At 40.7% G+C, this 18616-nt stretch overlaps 1 pseudogene; it reads right to left on the bottom strand.

Annotated features, from left to right (window-relative positions):
* Positions 1 to 17057: 17057 nt before the first annotated feature.
* On the bottom strand, positions 17058 to 17408 carry LOC149163481 (hydroxycinnamoyltransferase pseudogene; annotated as a pseudogene).
* Positions 17409 to 18616: the final 1208 nt, after the last annotated feature.

Genomic DNA, 18616 nt, shown 5'->3' with positions numbered 1-18616 from the left:
CTGATTCTAGGAAGACCTTGGCTAGCTACAGCGGATGCTTTCATCAGCTGTAGATCAGGATCAATGACCATCTACAATGGGCAGGAAACCAAACAGCTTACCCTTTATCCTCATGCTACACCCATGATTAATAATGACAATTCTATATGGATAGATTATGAGGATGAAGAAACCCAACCTATCTTGACTATCGGACAAGCTTTAACTTTCAAAGACTCTACCGAAGATGAATTAATCAGCAGCTTCATTTCTTAACTTTCTTCGGTTAGCCTAGAAATGTATAATCACTTCACTGCAATCTTGGAATCTGAATCTCAACAGAACCTGAAAGCTAAAAATTTATCTCATACAATAGTAGGCAGCCCCTCCAAAAGTACAACAATAGAAATTGAGCCTGGCAAAACATTAAATATAAATCCTAACTTAACTGATAATGAAAAACAGCAGTTAATAAAGTTACTCCGGGAAAATAAAGAAGCATTTGCATGGGACTATACAGACATGAAGGGGATCTCTCCTGAGCTATGCACCCACCGCATTTATATTAAAGAAGGATCCCGCCCAGTCTATCAACCCCAGCGGTGGATGAATCCCAACCTAAGGGAAATTGTGAAGGAGGAACTTCAAAAACTGTTGAATGCAGGGTTTATATACCCTATATCTGATAGTGAGTGGGTTTCCCCACTTGTAATTGTACCCAAGAAAAATGGCAAATGGAGAGTATGTGTGGATTACAGAGCTTTGAATAAAGCCACCCAGAAAGACCATTTCCCTTTACCATTCATTGATCAGGTATTAGATAATTTGGCAGGTAAGAAATTCTTTTCATTTTTGGACGGATTTAGTGGATATAATCAGATTAAGATTGCACCCCAAGACCAGGACAAGACCACGTTTACTAGCCCATGGGGGACCTTTGCTTACAAGGTCCTTCCATTTGGGCTATGTAATGCTCCAGCAACATTTCAAAGAGCAGTGATAGGGATTTTTTCTGATATGCTAAATGATTCCTTAGAAATATTTATGGATGACTTTACTCCTTATGGAGTGACTTTTGAGGATGCACTGCAGAATCTTGAAAAAGTACTTAAGCGATGTGTAGAAGCACACCTTGCTTTAAGCACTGAAAAATGTCATATGATGATGAATCAAGGTATTGTATTGGGTCACTTCATCTCATTGCTAGGAATTCAAGTCGATCCAGCCAAAATACAGGTAATTCAGACCCTCCTTATCCCCAAAACACAAACTGATGTAAGAAGCTTTTTAGGACATGCTGGATACTATATGTTATAGACATTTTTGTGCCTTACAGCATTGAGCATGAAATGTCCATAATCCAAGGGATCCAAAGTCCCTAAAAGAGTTTTTCCTGCCCCTAAAGGAACAAGGTCAACCAATGACAGCTTCTCCCAGAAGTTCTCCACCAAAAACCACTCAGAAACAGTCAATTCAGGATCAATTCATAGGCTCCACTAGCTGCCTGCGTTGAAATGCAGAGGCTACACTGGCTAGGTGCACTGCAACGCAGGTGGAAGCACCACCAGGGTGCGCTGAGTGGGAAATGACAAATGGCAAGCTCATTCAACGAGGTGGAAAGACCATGGAAGCTTCCAGAATCTTCTCCAATGACACTTACCTCAATGAATTCGACTAGTGATGAGTAAGAGGCTCTCAACCTCCAAGTGGAAGCAAGAACTGACAGAGAGAAGCCACAAGTCAAAACATAAGCTGACTCATCCTCTCTACTTACATCTATATATGGATCTCTCACCCAGAGGTTCAGGGAGGCTGGAATTTTGTACTTTGCAGAGAATTGCTGTTGGTTTGAGATTGAGATTAGTACATTGGGTGATTTATGCTTTGTTGGAGGAGAGGAAGGGATTCCTTTGCTGGGAGGTAGATGCTGGATCGGGACTCACTTGGTTGTATCTCCTCTTGGACTTTGTTATCATATCAATAAAGCTATTTGAGTTTCTCCTATATGCTTGTATCTCAATGATGTTTTGTTATATTTGCATATTTAGTTTATATCTGATCCTAAACTAGTTATGAATGTAAATCCATGTCTTTTGTGTAGTTTTCCTCTCTTGTGATCTTGCAGGGACTTGGTGAAGCTGGACCAGTGAAAGAGCAGGAAGCGGGAAGCGAACAAAAGAGAGAGTGATTGGATCGACAAACTAGCGGAAGACACCGGTTAGTTACATCCTTCTTTCTCTATTTACATCTCATAAAGAAGAATACTCAGATAGTTTTCCTTGTTTGTTGCTAAGGCACTATCACACCTTAGAGTGGGATAGGTGTTAGAAAATTATATATTACGGAGCAATGGAACACATAAAATATTGCAGAAATATAAACACAGAAAACGCACAAAAAAAGAGAGACACAGATATACGTGGTTCACCCAGTTTGGGCTACGTCCACCCCGAACAGCCAGTCCTTCCTTTATATTATCCATCAAAATGAAGAGACACAACCTACAGCAAATCCGCTGTAATATCCTCTGTTTTCTCTCAAAGTCTCACCTCTTTGTTTCTCGCTCACAGAATACACATCTATCACACAGCCTCAAATACAATACCCTCATACAAAGAGAGGGGTTGCCTTCTAGGGCAAAAAACCCTAAACTAAACATAAGTTCTACCGTCAGATCATCCGCCTAATGAACGGCCCAGATTGACTAGAAATTACTATACTTTTACAAGGCAATTTTACAGTTGTTTTTAGCTTCGGGGGCGCTGCCCCCAAAACCCCCCGCCAGGGGGGGGCTCCCAAAGGTCGCAGCCGCCCCCCCTGGACCCCCCCTGCAGCGAACATTTTACGGGCGGCGTTGCCGCCCCCATTTCGAACTGGGGTCCTATGTGGCGATACCTTTGAATATAGAAGATAATCAGGCTCCACACCCAACAATCTCCCACTTGGAGACTGATTGTAGCAACTCCACCGCTGCTCCATTTGCTGGACAATGACTCCTCTTTGGACCTGGCTGTTTCTCATCTTCATCGTCATCCTTGAAGACCAACTGAAACTGAGCATATTCTCAGTTTCTCCATGGTTACAACTTTTGTTAGCATATCTGCAGGATTCTGGCTAGTGTGTATCTTTTCCAGCTTCAACTCTCCATCTTCCAACACTGATCGTATGAAATGGTACTTGAGTTGTATGTGTTTAGTCCTGGAATGAAACGCTGAGTTCTTTGCAAGATGAATGGCACTTTGGCTATCACTGTATAACGTGCCCATATCATGCTCCTTACCCAATTCACCCATAAACCTTTGTAACCAAATCATTTCTTTACTAGCCTCTGTAGCAGCAACATACTCTGCTTCTGTTGTTGAAAGTGCAACAACACTTTGGATTTTTGAAACCCAACTGACAGTTGTTCCTCCAACAGTAAATACATATCCTGTAGTGCTCCTCCTGTTATATCTGTCACCTGCCATATCTGCATCAACATATCCTTGTAGGGAGATGTTTGAACCACCAAAGCATAATGCTTGATTTGTGGTACCTTTCAAATATCTGAGAATCCATTTTACTGCCATCCAATGTTCCTTTCCTGGATTGTTCATGTACCTACTTACAACTCCCACTGCATGTGCAATATCAGGCCTTGTGCAGACCATTGCATACATTAAGCTTCCAACTGCTGATGCATATGGAACTTTAGACATATAATCCATGTCTTCTTGGGTCTTTGGGCACATTTCCTTGCTAAGTTTGAAATGGCTAGCAAAAGGTGTACTAACTGGTTTTGCATTGTGCATGTTAAATATTTTCAACACCTTTTGTATGTACTCATTCTGAGACAATGTTAATTTACGATTTTTCCTGTCTCTAGTTATTCTCATACCAAGGATTTGTTTCGCAGCTCCCAAATCCTTCATTGCAAATGAATTTGCCAATTTTCTTTTGAGCACATTTATTTCCTGCATGTTAGATCCTGCAACAAGCATGTCATCTACATACAATAACAATATAATATAGCTGCCATCATTTTGCTTTTTCAAATAAACACAATGATCAGAGTGACATCTAGTATAACCTTGTTCAGACATAAACTTGTCAAATTTTAGATACCACTGCCTTGGAGCCTGTTTTAAACCATACAAGCTCTTCTTCAACCTGCACACTAGTTTCTCCTTCCCTTTCACCTCATATCCTTGTGGTTGCTGCATATATATCTCTTCCTCCAAATCCCCATGGAGAAAGGCTGTCTTTACATCTAACTGCTCAAGATGCAAATCTTCAGCTGCTACAAGACTTAAAATAGTTCTGATTGAACTCATTTTAACAACAGGAGAAAATATTTCATCAAAATCAGTACCTTTCTTCTGTGCAAACCCCTTCACCACAAGTCTAGCTTTATACCTCTGTTTTCCTCCATCTTCTTCCTTTAGCCTGTAAACCCATTTATTCTTCAATGTAGTTTTTCCTACAGGCAACCTGACTAAATCCCAAGTCTGGTTATGCATTAAGGAGTCCATCTCTTCTTCCATGGCTACCTCCCACTTCTTCCTGCTTTCAACCTGCATTGCTTCTTCATAACATTTGGGTTCACCGGAATCAGTCAGCAATAAATAATATAATGAAGGAGAGTATCGTTCAGGGGGTCTACTTATCCTGGTAGATCTTCTAACACCACTTTCAGGGGTTTCGGGTGCCTGTTGTTGTTGTGGTGGTTGCTGTTGTTGTGGTTGTTGATTATTATTATTTTCAGGCACCTTTACTTTTTCAGTGATTTCATCAAAAATTGCGTATTCCTTGTTTTCCTTTTCCTGTTTCTTTTCCTGCAACTGATTCTTATACAAGACCTTTTCATTGAATATTACATCTCTGCTCCTAATGATTTTGTGATTTTCGTAATCATATAAGCGATAACCAAAATCATTAACACCATATCCAATAAAGGTACATTTCTTTGACTTTGCCTCAAGCTTTGTTCTATTTTCTTTATCAATATGGACAAAGGCCTCACAACCAAAAGGCTTTAAAATAGAGTAGTTTACCTTTTTACTTGTCCATGCTTCCTCTGGAACACCACCATCCAAGGAACTTGAAGGCCCTCTGTTTATTAGATAAACAGCAGTATCTATAGCATCTGCCCAAAACTATAAAGGCAATCCTGCATGCAATCTCATGCACCTTGCACGCTCCATGATTGTTCTGTTCATCCTTTCTGACACACCATTTTCTTGTGGTGTTCTTGGAACTGTCTTCTCTCTGCGAATTCCATGCTCTGAACAGTACCTATCAAACTCTTTGCTGCAATATTCACCTCCATTGTCTTATCTAAGACACTTCAATTTCTTTCCTGTCTCAATCTCAACCAAAACTTTCCATTTCTTGAAAGTATCAAATACATCAGATTTATTCTTAATACAATAAATCCAAGTTTTTCTAGTTGCATCATCAATAAAAGTAACATAATAACGAGAGCCACCAAGAGATGATACCTGAGCAGGTCCCCATACGTCTGTATGCACAAGCTCTAATTTTTCGTTCTTCTTTTCTTTCCCAACTCTGAGAAATCTGACTCTCTTCTGTTTTCCATAAATGCAGTTCTCACAGAAGTCCAAATCAACATTCTTCAAACCCGGCAACAAATTCCTTGAGTGAAGAATCTTCATCCCCTTTTCACTCATGTGTCCGAGCCTATGATGCCATAATGCTGCATCTACTCCTCTAGAAGTTAAAGCATTAACAGAGTTAGAAATACCATTGCATAAATACAATGTACCAACCTTTTCGCCTTTTGCTATTACCAGGGCTCCTTTGGTGACCTTCCAAGCTTTATTTGTGAAAGTTGTCACACAAGCTTCACCGCCTAACTGCCCTGTTGAAATCAGATTTTTCTTTAGATCTGGAACATGCCTTACCTCCTTTAATAGCCATTGGTTTCCATTCTGCTGTTTTACAAGAACCTTACCCATTCCAACGATTTTACAGGGTTTATCATCACCCAGACGAACTTGTCCAAAATCTCCTTGAACATAGTCATGAAAGTATTTCTTATCAGGTGTGGCATGGAATGAAGCCCCTGAATCTACCACCCAGGAATCAGTAATATTTTTGAAAGAAAGAATCAAAGCATCTTGTAACACCTCACCTGTCACATTTGCTTCATGATTGTTTTCTTGTTGTGCATCTCCTTCTTTTCCCTTCCGAGATCTACAGTCTTTCTTTAGGTGTCCTTTCTTTCCACATTTCCAGCACACTATCCTCGATCTGGACTTGGATCTACCTTTCCTTGATTTATTGCGATATCCTGAGCTCTTTCCTCTTTCCATTTTTCTTCCTCTAGACTCTGCACTCAAAGCATTTCCCGATGTCTCACCGGAGCTTTTCCGTCGCATTTCCTCGCTAAGGATAGCACCGACAACATCATCAAACTTTAAAGTACTAGATCCAGAAACGGAGTTACTAATGGCCATTACCAAACCATTCCAACTTTCTGGTAATGAGCACAAGAATAACAGAGCTCTAACTTCATCATCAAAGTTTACCCCTACAGAACTTAACTGACTTGTAACTGTATTAAAATCATTTAAATGGTTTGCAACAGATCCACCTTCCGACATATTCATATTAAATAACCGTTTCATAAGAAATACCTTGTTTGAGGCCGAGGGTTTTTCATATAGTTTTACAATGTATGCATCAAACCCTCTGTCGTGGTTTCCTTCGAAATGTTGAAGGCGACTAACGCAGCAAGGCACAACCGTATTGTTCCGAGTGCCTTTCTATCGAGAAGGTTCCATTCTTCGTCTTTCATACCCGTCGGCATCTTTGTTTTTCTGCCCAATGGTAGGTATAGATCTTTCTGATACAGATAATCTTCCATCTGCATCTTCCATAGCGAGAAGTTTTGGCCGTTAAATTTCTCGACCCTAAACTTACCATCTTCCGCCATTGCTCCCACTCGAACCAGGAACCCTTCTTTCCTGCGAGTTTATCAGCCAAATAGACCTTCGGCTCTGATACCAGTTGTTAGAAAATTATATATTACGGAGCAATGGAACACATAAAATATTGCAGAAATATAAACACAGAAAACGCACAAAACAAGAGAGACACAAATATACGTGGTTCACCCAGTTTGGGCTACGTCCACCCCGAACAACCAGTCCTTCCTTTATATTATCCAGCAAAATGAAGAGACACAACCTACAGCAAATCCGCTGTAATATCCTCTGTTTTCTCTCACAGTCTCACCTCTCTGTTTCTCGCTCACAGAATACACATCTATCACACAGCCTCAAATACAATACCCTCATACAAAGAGAGGGGTTGCCTTCTAGGGAAAAAAACCCTAAACTAAACATAAGTTCTACCGTCAGATCATCCGCCTAATGAACGGCCCAGATTGACTAGAAATTACTATACTTTTACAAGGCAATTTTACAGTTGTTTTTAGCTTCGGGGGCGCTGCCCCCGAAACCCCCCGCCAGGGGGGGCTCCCAAAGGTCGCAGCCGCCCCCCCTGGACCCCCCCTGCAGCGAACATTTTACGGGCGGCGTTGCCGCCCCCATTTCGAACTGGGGTCCTATGTGGCGATACCTTTGAATATAGAAGATAATCAGGCTCCACACCCAACAATAGGGGCATTCCGAATTGGATACTTTTCCCAACAACAAATTGGCGACTCCGCTGGGGAGAGTATCTTGTTAGTTTACTTGTGTTTCTATTGCTATTCATTTCATAAACTCAAGAGTGTCGAATCGAACTGCATTTGCCATTTACAAATGCAAAGTAGAGATCTGCTACTCTAGTCCATTCGCTGGGCCTGTTTATGATCTGAACAGCTGATCCACAAGTGCTCTAACAGCCCTTTGTGATAGATCTTAGTCCTCCTTTAAATCATCCTTCTAATTGTACCTAATTGATAGCTTTTATCTGGCCAAAAACCGTAGATTAAACTGCAAACCGTGACCCAGAACCCAGAAACAACTCTCGTTTCTGCTTCAGCGCAGACTCTGTGAAGAGGTTCTGCATTTCAACGCAGGTCCCGTGAAGGCTACCTGCGCTGAAGTTCAGTTTCTCTGTGCTGAGGGTGCGCTGATCAGTCTTTGCCTTGTGCAGCTGTGGTTCTCTGTTTCTTTTGGCTCAGTTTTCTCTCTGTTTTTTGCAGCCTGTTATCAGTCAGTGTACCTATCTGAAACCCCTTTTCTTTGCCTCAATTCCACCTCGGTTGTATAAAGAAACTGTATTTGTTCTTTGTGTATTTGTTACATCATTTGCAGTTTCCCATTACAAAAGTAAACTAGTCATACTGTCGCCCTTAGATCTAGACCTGTCGTAAGTGTCGTTTTGATCTTAGGAGTGAGTTTGTTTGCTATTCACAGTTGATTTAGCTTTTACTTTTTTCTTTTGGTTTGAATTTATGCATTTCAAGTGTCGAAACAAGTAAATCATAAAGTGTCGTAATCGTCTTTTTGATTTCGAAAAAGGAACTTGATTGTGTTTTTCACTTGAAATCGAATTCAAATTTATACAACAGCTTTCTTTTTAGGCATCAATATTAAGAAAGTGAAAACAAATACATGCATATGTGCATTTGCATTTTGACAGTTTGTATGTTGATTTAGGGAAAAGTGCATTACTGTGTGCTCTATGCTCTTTGAGAAAAGATGGTGTCTTTCTTTTCCCCTTGTAGCTAGGATTTTCATTGTTGAAAAGATATAAAAGCTTGCTTATCATCTTTAGACTGCATTTAGGAATTGTATCATACATCTCGTGGTGATCCAAAAAGGAAAACTTCTAAGAAAGATCAACCTAAATAAATTGAATGAACTTAACAACGCTTTGTAACATAACGCATAACATAGAGGTCTAGGCTAGAGACGTGTTCCGGCGTCGTAAAACCTGGTCACTGGTCGCCTCACTGATGGTTGGGTGATTCCTCCTGAGAGACGATAAGTGCCAGTACAGATTGTGCTCCCACGTACCGTCGAGTATATATTGGGAGACCCATATAGGAATAAAACCTTTATCCATAGGAAGCCGTGTCGGCCGCCCTACTGATCGCAATGCACTGAACACAGCATTCGGGAAGATTGACCGCCCGTACCCTAAAAAGTATTCTGCGGTTTTGCGAAAAGTTTGGCACACCCTCTACCTAGAACTCCAGAGCAGTCCCTTTCGTTCCTTTTCAGACTCTTTAACGGAAAAGGTCCATCTGAGCACTTATCACTTCAGGCTCATTAAAAATCGAAGGAGACTAGAGTCATCTTTAGCTTTTTCTCGACTCTTTAAAATTGAAAAAGCAAGTTGTGTCTAAGCGTCGTTAAAATTTATTTTAAACGGAACAATCACCCCCTTTTTCATGCGTTGATCTTTAGGTTGAGAAAATGGAGCCCACCAACCAAGGAATTCCCCTTGGTGGAAATCCTAGTCCCTTCTCCTCTTGGGGAGATGTCGGTGCGCCTCATATGGCCACATTGTCGCTTCCAGGACTGACAATTGGCCTGCGGTCTGGCTCTTCTCAACCAATGTCGTTCAGAACACCACTATTCCTGAATAGTCGAATCAGCAATTAGACGAGTCCAGAATTTCCCACCAACCTTCTACTTCCTCTAATTCATCTTCTCTTCCTTCCTCTTCGCATGACGGGACTGGTAAAGCTAAAAACCAAGTTCCTAAGGAGAAAAAGGAAAAGAAGAAGAAGGAGAAAAAGAAGAAGAAGCCAAAGGCAAATAAGGGAAAACAAGTGTCGTCTAATGAAAATCCACACACAGCACTGACCAGGCCTAAATCGCCATGTGTCATTTGCAAGGGAGACCACTTTCACAGAGATTGTCCTTGCATCCCTCGGATACTAAGGGACTGGTCTCCCCATTTGCACAATTCGGTGTCGTCAATCTCTGATAGCCATGTTGAAAGTACATTGTCAACTAGCGAAAGCGAAGTTCCAGGACAAAAAGGGAGAACTAGACCTCCCTGTAGACTGTGCGAAGGCAACCATGCCCTCCACCGTTGTCCCTTCTTAGACGAGGCTAAAAGAGTCTTGGAAGATCGTCCGGTCTCACCATTACGACTTCCTCCTGGATATAAAAAACTCTTGCCAAGTCCTTCGTTAGTTGAAAATCCAGCTGGCCCGCTCAAGTGGTCAGCTGAAGCGTCTATCATTGAAGATAAACCAACTGAATCCATACCAGACGAAATTCAAAAGGTCGAGGCGGCAGTTGACCCGGTCTTGCCTTCAGAGGATTTATCTTCGAATGATACAGTCACTGAAGAGGATAAGGATGACACCATCCAGATTCTTTTCATCAACACAGACTCTGACGAACACGGGGGCAATGCACCCATTCCTTTATCGCAGGAAGGAAGTTCGTCAGAGCGATATCCGGCCGTCTACTCGGTCCCACCACCAAGCAACCTAGTTGTATCCTTCGACTGGAACCAACTAGGCAGACCCCGGTTGCCAGCAAGCATACCATTCTGAATTATCGTTCAAATATACAGAATGGTTATGGCTAGCACCATCATTGATGAGGGGGCATCTGTGAGTATCCTTTCCTCTATTGCTTGGAAAGCGCTTGGTTCGCCAACGCTTTTTCCTGAAATGAGAAATCTGACAGGCTTCGATAAAGGAACCAGTCGACCTTTAGGGATCCTCCCCAATGTGTTGATAACATTGAAAGGGAAGACCGTTCAAATGAACGTGATGGTCGTTCAAGGACCCTTGGATTATAACCTACTCCTTAGACGAGACTATATATATTGCATGGGAGCAATCGTCTCCTCACTCTTTAGAGTAATGTGTTTTCCGCACGAAGGAAGAGTGGTCAAGCTCTTGGACCAACTTTCATTTCCCGGATCACGCATCGCAAATAGTCATATACCATCCCTAAATGGTCTCTTCACGCAAGAAATGTCTCAACCCACGGTCCGTCCTCCCGATGAGCGCGAGTGATTCGGAGGGATATGATTGGAACCCAGGGGCATGCGTCCTGGTCTGCTTCGGCAGGAAAACTTTGGGTATAGGGTAGGTTTCCGCGGGAGAATATGACTAGTCCGTACCCCGTCCGTGGTTGGAAGAGGGGTTGTTCTAGAATAAGATTCTTTTGTCAAAGTTATGTGAAAGGGCGGGTGTCGTCATTCACCTTTGTTGATTTCGAGCAACATCGCCGAAGAATTGTTTTGTTTACGTTGTAAATAGAACAATCTTTGGGTAACCTGTAAGAGGTAGGCCTCTCTCGGTAAAACAAATGTTTTGGCGGAAGTAAAGTAGAGGTAACTTTGAAACTCTGTTTTATACCTGGGGGCATGCAAACCTTTTGGAGTGCAAGCAAAGAGCGATTATTTATCTGTTTTTTGGATTAGTCGTTTCCTAACTTGCATAAAGAAAGGATGTGGGGCAACACTCGAAAGCTTGCCGGTTTTTCCTTATGAGACATTCTTATCACATGACTGGATTAATCGAGCAGTTTTACCCCACATTCTTGTGTGATGGATCGGTAGCATTTACCCCAAAGGTGGATGGTATGGCGAGACCATGGCGATGTGACTGGTGAATGAAACAACCCAACCCGACTCAGGCACGGAGTGGAAGTGTCATGTTCAAGAGCGACTCGCTACCAATAAAAGTTCTTTGAGTTTCTTCCCAATTTTTCCCCAGTCATTTCTGACCAGTACCTCTTTATTTTTGTCAAGCTTGAGGAGGATAACATATGCTTGTTCTATAATTTGCCCTTCGGGCAAACCCATCGCTATGTTTTAACGAGCCTAGCGATAGTGAAACTCGTTCTCGTCTAAAGACAAGTTTGTCGCTATTAATGCTTTTAACGAGTCTAACGACAAAGATAACTCGGTCCTTTTCAATTTTAGAGAGTCTGAAAAGGTACTTAAAGATAACTCCAAAGTTCCTTTTTCGTCATCTAATCCCTTAAGTCCGAAAAAGTATAAAACAATACAGAAGGGATGAGTTTTCGATAGTTTTAACGAGCCGAACAAAACAAGCGCTCGATCTTTTTGTGCAATAATCCCTCAGGTCCAAAAAGATTAAAATTTAGAGGAGGGATAGCACTTCCGGTCGCTTTAACGAGATGGAAGGCCAAAACTCGGCAATCTTTTCATATTTTACGAGTCAGATGAAAAGAGCTTAAAGAAGACTCGTCTTTTGAGGAATGAGTGATAAAACGGGTAGCAGCTGATTCCAGGTAAGGGTTGGAATTTTCCAATCACGGCAGTGTCACAAGGATGGCTAGTGAAATCACTCTTCGCAGCTGTTCCTCAAAATGGGTATACAATCAAATGGAGGTGAACGATCGGCCAATGGAAAAGTGGAGGTGACGGTGCAAACACGACCAAGGCTTTAATGGCTGATAAATTTACATTCACGGTGGTTATTTACTGGGTAGTTCATTTTTTAACGAGCTTAAACGCAGATTGAAACACTTGCTCGATCTTATGTTTATTTTTTAACGAGCATGAACTATGCGCTAAAACTGCTCGATTAATCCAGTCATGTGATAAGAATGTCTCATAAGGAAAAACCGGCAAGCTTTCGAGTGTTGCCCCACATCCTTTCTTTATGCAAGTTAGGAAACGACTAATCCAAAAAACAGATAAATAATCGCTCTTTGCTTGCACTCCAAAAGGTTTGCATGCCCCCAGGTATAAAACAGAGTTTCAAAGTTACCTCTACTTTACTTCCGCCAAAACATTTGTTTTACCGAGAGAGGCCTACCTCTTACAGGTTACCCAAAGATTGTTCTATTTACAGCGTAAACAAAACAATTCTTCGGCGATATTATCTCCATTCTCTCTTTAAAAACCAGAAATAGTTGAGCCTCTGGCAAATACACGCATGTTATGGGAAATTTGGAACAAATCTTGATAGTTTTCAGCCTTTTGCTGTGTGCGCCGCGCCTCTTGGATGCGTCGTGCCAGTGTAATTTTGCACTGGATGGTCGCGCCCAATGCGCCGCGTGGCCCATGTGCGCCGTGCCACTTACTTTATGCGCCGCGACTCCTTCCAGCTCACAGTTTCGGCATTCAAATCTGAAATTCACTCTTCCACAGCTTGACTCGGCTTTCCAACGATCTCTTGATGTACTAATGATGTTTCAAACAATGAAAAACATGTATATAGTGATGGGTTCGATTTTTTCTTCTCAAAAACCCATTTTCTTATGTTTAGTTTTGGCACTTTTTAACACTTTAATACAGCTCTGTTTTTCAAGTTTCTTTGTGATTTTGGCTTTAAATGATGAATATTTTTGGCATTTTTTCAGGGACGATGGCATGTTTTGACCAAGGAAGACCAGGGCTGCGCCTGGAGAATTCAATAACTAAAGAACTTTTGAAAATGTTACAAAAGACAAAATGTTGATAATCCATCAATATGACAATGAAATTCGCGAAATAAAAAACATGTGTAGAACCTCCCTCTCGCCTACTAGCATTTGGACACCAATTTTTGAAACCATAGACCTATGATTGACATGACTCTTTGCCCATTAAAAGATCAAACATTGATTGTCATGGACTTTAATAAACATTGATGAAGAGACCTAAGCCAGCAGGTACAAGACATGAGGGGAATGAATGACAAAGCCCTTCCGTCAGATTATGGCATGCTCCTAAATGGAATGCAGGTGATCGAGCAGAATGGGACACCTAAAAATGAAATGCAAAAATATTTTTGATCTTTGACGGAGGACTGACAAGGCCGAATCTAACATTGGCTCCAATGGGGATGGTAGCTCCAGCTCTTTGGAGGTGCCAAGAACTGCAGATCTTTGGGTGAGCAGACAATGCCTACGTCCATTGGGCCATGGAGTCCATTATTTTGAAAAATTGACACAAGACTGTTAACTGATTTATTGACTAAAAATCTGACTAAATTTTGAAACTGAAATGACTGAAAAACTTGACTTTAACAAACTAACTCAAAGTGACTAAGACCTGAACTTAAAACTTAAAGCTTGAGGGCAATACATGACCACCCTTGTTTCTTACAAGACAATATATGATCAAACTATATCAAAATGCCAATGTAACCAATCAAGCAAATGCCTTCTTGATTGATTCTCCTGATCAGATCTCCTTGTCAACAGTAGATACTTGTAATTGGGCACCCAAAATGCTAATTGACCATGATCTCCTTCATCACTGAACACTGTAATAATCACCTTCACTGCTTCCTGCAACAGATTGGCCATTGGATCATGACAAACATGAAGTCTTTCCTCCTGTTGAAAGAGCAAGGTATCTTTCTCCTTTGATTCTGATCTTTCTTCACACTATACTTCAATAAGAGTATGTTCCTGGTCCTCAAAAAATTCTGAACAAATAGATGAGCAGACCTCCTCTTGGAAAAAGATTTCAAAACATGAGGCATATGAATAGGAATCCTGAATGGTCTGATCTTCTGTAGTTTGAATATATTGTAGGTCATATTCATATGATATGATAGCCAGATTCTCATTACATGCATCAATCATGAGAAAAGAAACTTCAAATGATTTGTGAAACCCAACACTATCATTTATATCATCTACCAACGATGCATCCAAAGAAACTTTTTCACTTACTTGAACAAAGATCTCATCTTGTTTTTCATGAACTGACTGGATTACTTCTTTATGAAGGCTTTGTTCTGATGACATGAGAACATTTGGATTCATAACTCTGTCTTCTTTATTCCAGATGTTTTCAGCAGCAGGATTCTCCTTCATGGGATTCAGTACAAGGTATTCTTGGTCATCACAATTTGAATCTAGATCTGAAATGGCTGACTTAACGTTATCACATTCTGAAATTGAAACTTGAATTCCCTGTATGATGTCCTCTTCTATGGATAGATCCGAAACGACACTTTTTCTTTCATCACTTTCAGCCATATGGTCATCTTCAACCTACTGATCTATAAAGCTGCTTACAGGACTATCATCCTTTTCAGAAGAGGAAGAAGTTCCATCATCACCTTCTTGACCCTGTGCACACTGCAGATCTACGTTAACTTGAGTTGGAACATGACCGTTCAAAAGTTGATCTATCTCGTCTTCAGACAGAGGAGATAATACTTTCTGCTTTGTTTTGCTCAAACAGTGATTGTCTTCATTAATTTCAAGTGAAGGAGTGTACAAATTTTCCTCATACTGTTGATCCATTTCATGTAATTCTTGTTGACTGTCAGGATGCAAAATTCCTTCATCTTCCACCGTATTAAAATCTTGATCCTGCTGCAAATTTTCCTGATCATCTTGATAAGTATCACTCTCTTTATGCTGCTGAAATGGATTTTCATGCAATGCTTCCATGATTTCTCCATCCATCAAGTCATCATGTCCATAAAAATTCTCAAGATCTTCAATAAAACTATGAACATGGCTACAACAGTCCTAAACTAAAGCCAAGGATGGATATGATTCTTTATACCTTTCAAAGAATATTGCATGAAAATCTTTTAAACAATAAATAGAAGCAGGTGGAAAACTTTCATACCAAGATCGGGCTTCGTCTTCCAGAGTAGCCATAAACATTTTCATCAAACAGTCTTCAGGAAAATTGATCTTTAATTTATGCACATGAATGTGAAATTTCACCAGATGAAGAGCAGCGTCATTAACTTCCACATTTCTGAACATAGGCAAATTCTGAATCCAATCCACCTTGGTCATTTTATTTGGAAAACCTGGGATGTGATCTCGGCTCATGGGAGCATATCTTCTTGCAACCCAATCCATCTTGAAAACCTTAAAGCTACTAATCTTCCTGCAGTGGAATCACCATGAAGCATTGATTATTGGATTTTTCAGTGAATGAAGTCGCCAGGTGAATGATTTCAACCTTCTGATGTCTAATTGTTGTTCACCATCAACCATCAGATCTGAACTTGATAGATGTACTGGGGCAAGAAAATCTAAAAGTAAACCATTTTCTCCCCAGTATGGTCGCCACTATGTTAGAGCCTAGATTTGCCTCAGGCTCAAAAGGCAAGCTTCTAGGTTCAACATCAAACCATGCTCAGCCTCGTAGCTAGCCCTACGAGGACAGGAGAGGGCTCTCTCCAGGTCATCTCAGCGAAAAGTATTTCAATGGGGCTTGAGATTACTTGAAATGGGAAACTGATTTTAGGCTAATAAATAGATATGAAAGAGGTAGTTTAATAAATGACTGAGTTTTCAGGGCTGTATGGGACAAAGAATAGCATGAGCTTGAGAAATTAAATCAAAGACACAGATTGTTTCATGAGAGAATATAGGCAGGAAGTTTAGCAATCAAATTTGAATAATATGGAGTGGAAAGACAGTTGAGAGGCTGAAAAGGGCATATGTGATGAATCCTTTTCAGACAGAAGAAGCCACACAAAACATGAACGCTTTCCCAAGGCAGAGCAGTAAATTGAATTCTACCTTTCTTACTTAAAAGCATTCAGCTGGAAATGATTATGAATGAAATGTAAAACATCACAAGACACATATGAAACAGTAAGAAAACACTTATGCCAAACTCACACCACATGAATCTCATAAATCAGAGCTGCATCTTTTCATTAATCCTTTGCCAAAACTGTACAATGAAAGCGCTGGAATTTTCCTCCACACTTCTCCCAGAACTCAGAACACTTTACAAATGATTTACAATACAATAAATAAACTCAGAGGTGGGGAAAAACAAATCGATGAAAATAGGGAGTTGTTTTATCGTCATTAACAAACTAAAGATGAAGAGTCAGCCATCTGTTCTGAACAGGAACAACGTTACATGTGAAATATGTTTGATGACCCACGAGGAGGCAACACCTGTAGCGTAGATCCGATAACTGAAGACAAACATAGGCAATCCAACATATCTTCCCGCTGTTGTAGATATCTTAGTTCTAATTTTGGCTTTTGGACTTTGACTTTTCACCTTCCCTTTGCCGTTTGAATAAAAATTGATTTTTTATAATTAGCATCCTTTGCAATATTTGGGGCACTTTCATTTTGATGTGGCGACTTTTCATTTCACCAACATGGAGCGAGAAGATAGATAGATCAATTGTTGCAATAATCTGGTTCTCCGATTTCTAGTTCCTGAATCTTATACAGAAGTCAAATCTAGATTTCATACAACACTTTGGCAAAATGAATCATATGATCTGGTTGCAATCCCAACGCAACTGGCAAACTTCCATCATTGACAGAACTTGGCAAAACGAAAGCAAGACCTTTGTAGGCAATACCTCCAGGTCCCATGAATATGGGTTTTCCCCACTCAAAGTCTGCATCATGAATAGGCAACCGAGACCAGCTTGTGATACCAATATTTGGACATCTGACAGTATGAGCACCTCTGACTAGAGCAGTCAAATCAGGCTGCAATTCCAAATAGTCTAAAACAGAACGTGAGTATTCATTGTCCATCCAGCCCAAAGCTTCATTTCCAAATGTGTCCTGAGAGCATTTCATAGTTGTTGTATGCTATATTATTTCCATTCTCTCTTTAAAAACCAAAAATAGTTGAGCCTCTGGCAAATACACACACGTTATGGGCAATTTGGAACAAATCTTGACAGTTTTCGGGCCTTTTTTTGTGCACACCGCGCAGGAGGCCCAATGCGCCGCGCCTCCTAGATGCGCTGCACCAGTGTAATTTTGAACTGGATGGTCGCACCCAGTGCGCCGCGCGGCCCATGTGCGCCGCGCCACTTACTCTATGCGCCGCGACTCCTTCCAGCTCACAGTTTCTGCATTCAAATATGAAATTCACTCTTCCACAGCTTGACTCGGCTTTCCAATGATCTCTTGACATACTAATGATGTTTCAAACAATGAAAAACATGTATATAGTGATGGGTTCGATTTTTGCTTCTCAAAAACCCATTTTCTTATGTTTAGTTTTGGCACTTTTTAACACTTTAATACAACTCTGTTTTTCAAGTTTCTTTGTGATTTTGGCTTTAAATGATGAATATTTTTGGCATTTTTGCAGGGACGGTGGCATGTTTTGACCAAGGAAGACCAAGGCTACGCCTGGAGAATTCAATAACTGAAGAACTTTTGAAAATGTTACAAAAGACAAAATGTTGACTTTTCTTCAAAACAGAGTTTTGAAGAACAGTCATAATCCATCAATATGACGATGAAATTTGCGAAATAAAAAACATGTGTGGAACCTCCCTCTAGCCTGCTGGCATTTGGACACCAATTTGTGAAACCCTAGACCTATGATTGACATGACTCTTTTCCCATTAAAAGATCAAACATTGACTGTCATGGACTTTAATAAACATTAATAAAGAGACCTAAGCCAGCAGGTACAAGACATGAGGGGAATGAATGACAAAGCCCTTCCGTCAGATTATGGCATGCTCCTAAATGGAATGCAGGTGATCAAGCAAAATGGGACACCTAAAAATGAAATGCAAAAAGAGTTTTGATCTCTGACGGAGGACTGACAAGACCGACTCTAACACCCGCAAGAAAATAAAATGGAGCTGCAAAAATACAAGCTCTCTCCACAAGAACACTAATGGAAATCTATATCTAGAGGAAAATTCAACTTGTTACTTATACAAAATGATTAGGAATAATTTTCCATGAATGGAGGAATCTTTCCCCACCAAAATCCCTTGATTAGTGGATTTGGTCCCTTGATTAGTGGAACACATTCCTAG

Source organism: Pinus tabuliformis, chromosome 5_1, assembly GCF_031772625.1.
Source record: "Pinus tabuliformis cultivar Carrire ecotype Pingquan chromosome 5_1, CPIR1, whole genome shotgun sequence".
Classification (NCBI taxonomy): domain Eukaryota; kingdom Viridiplantae; phylum Streptophyta; class Pinopsida; order Pinales; family Pinaceae; genus Pinus; species Pinus tabuliformis.
This window is presented reverse-complemented; position numbering and strand designations above follow the sequence as displayed.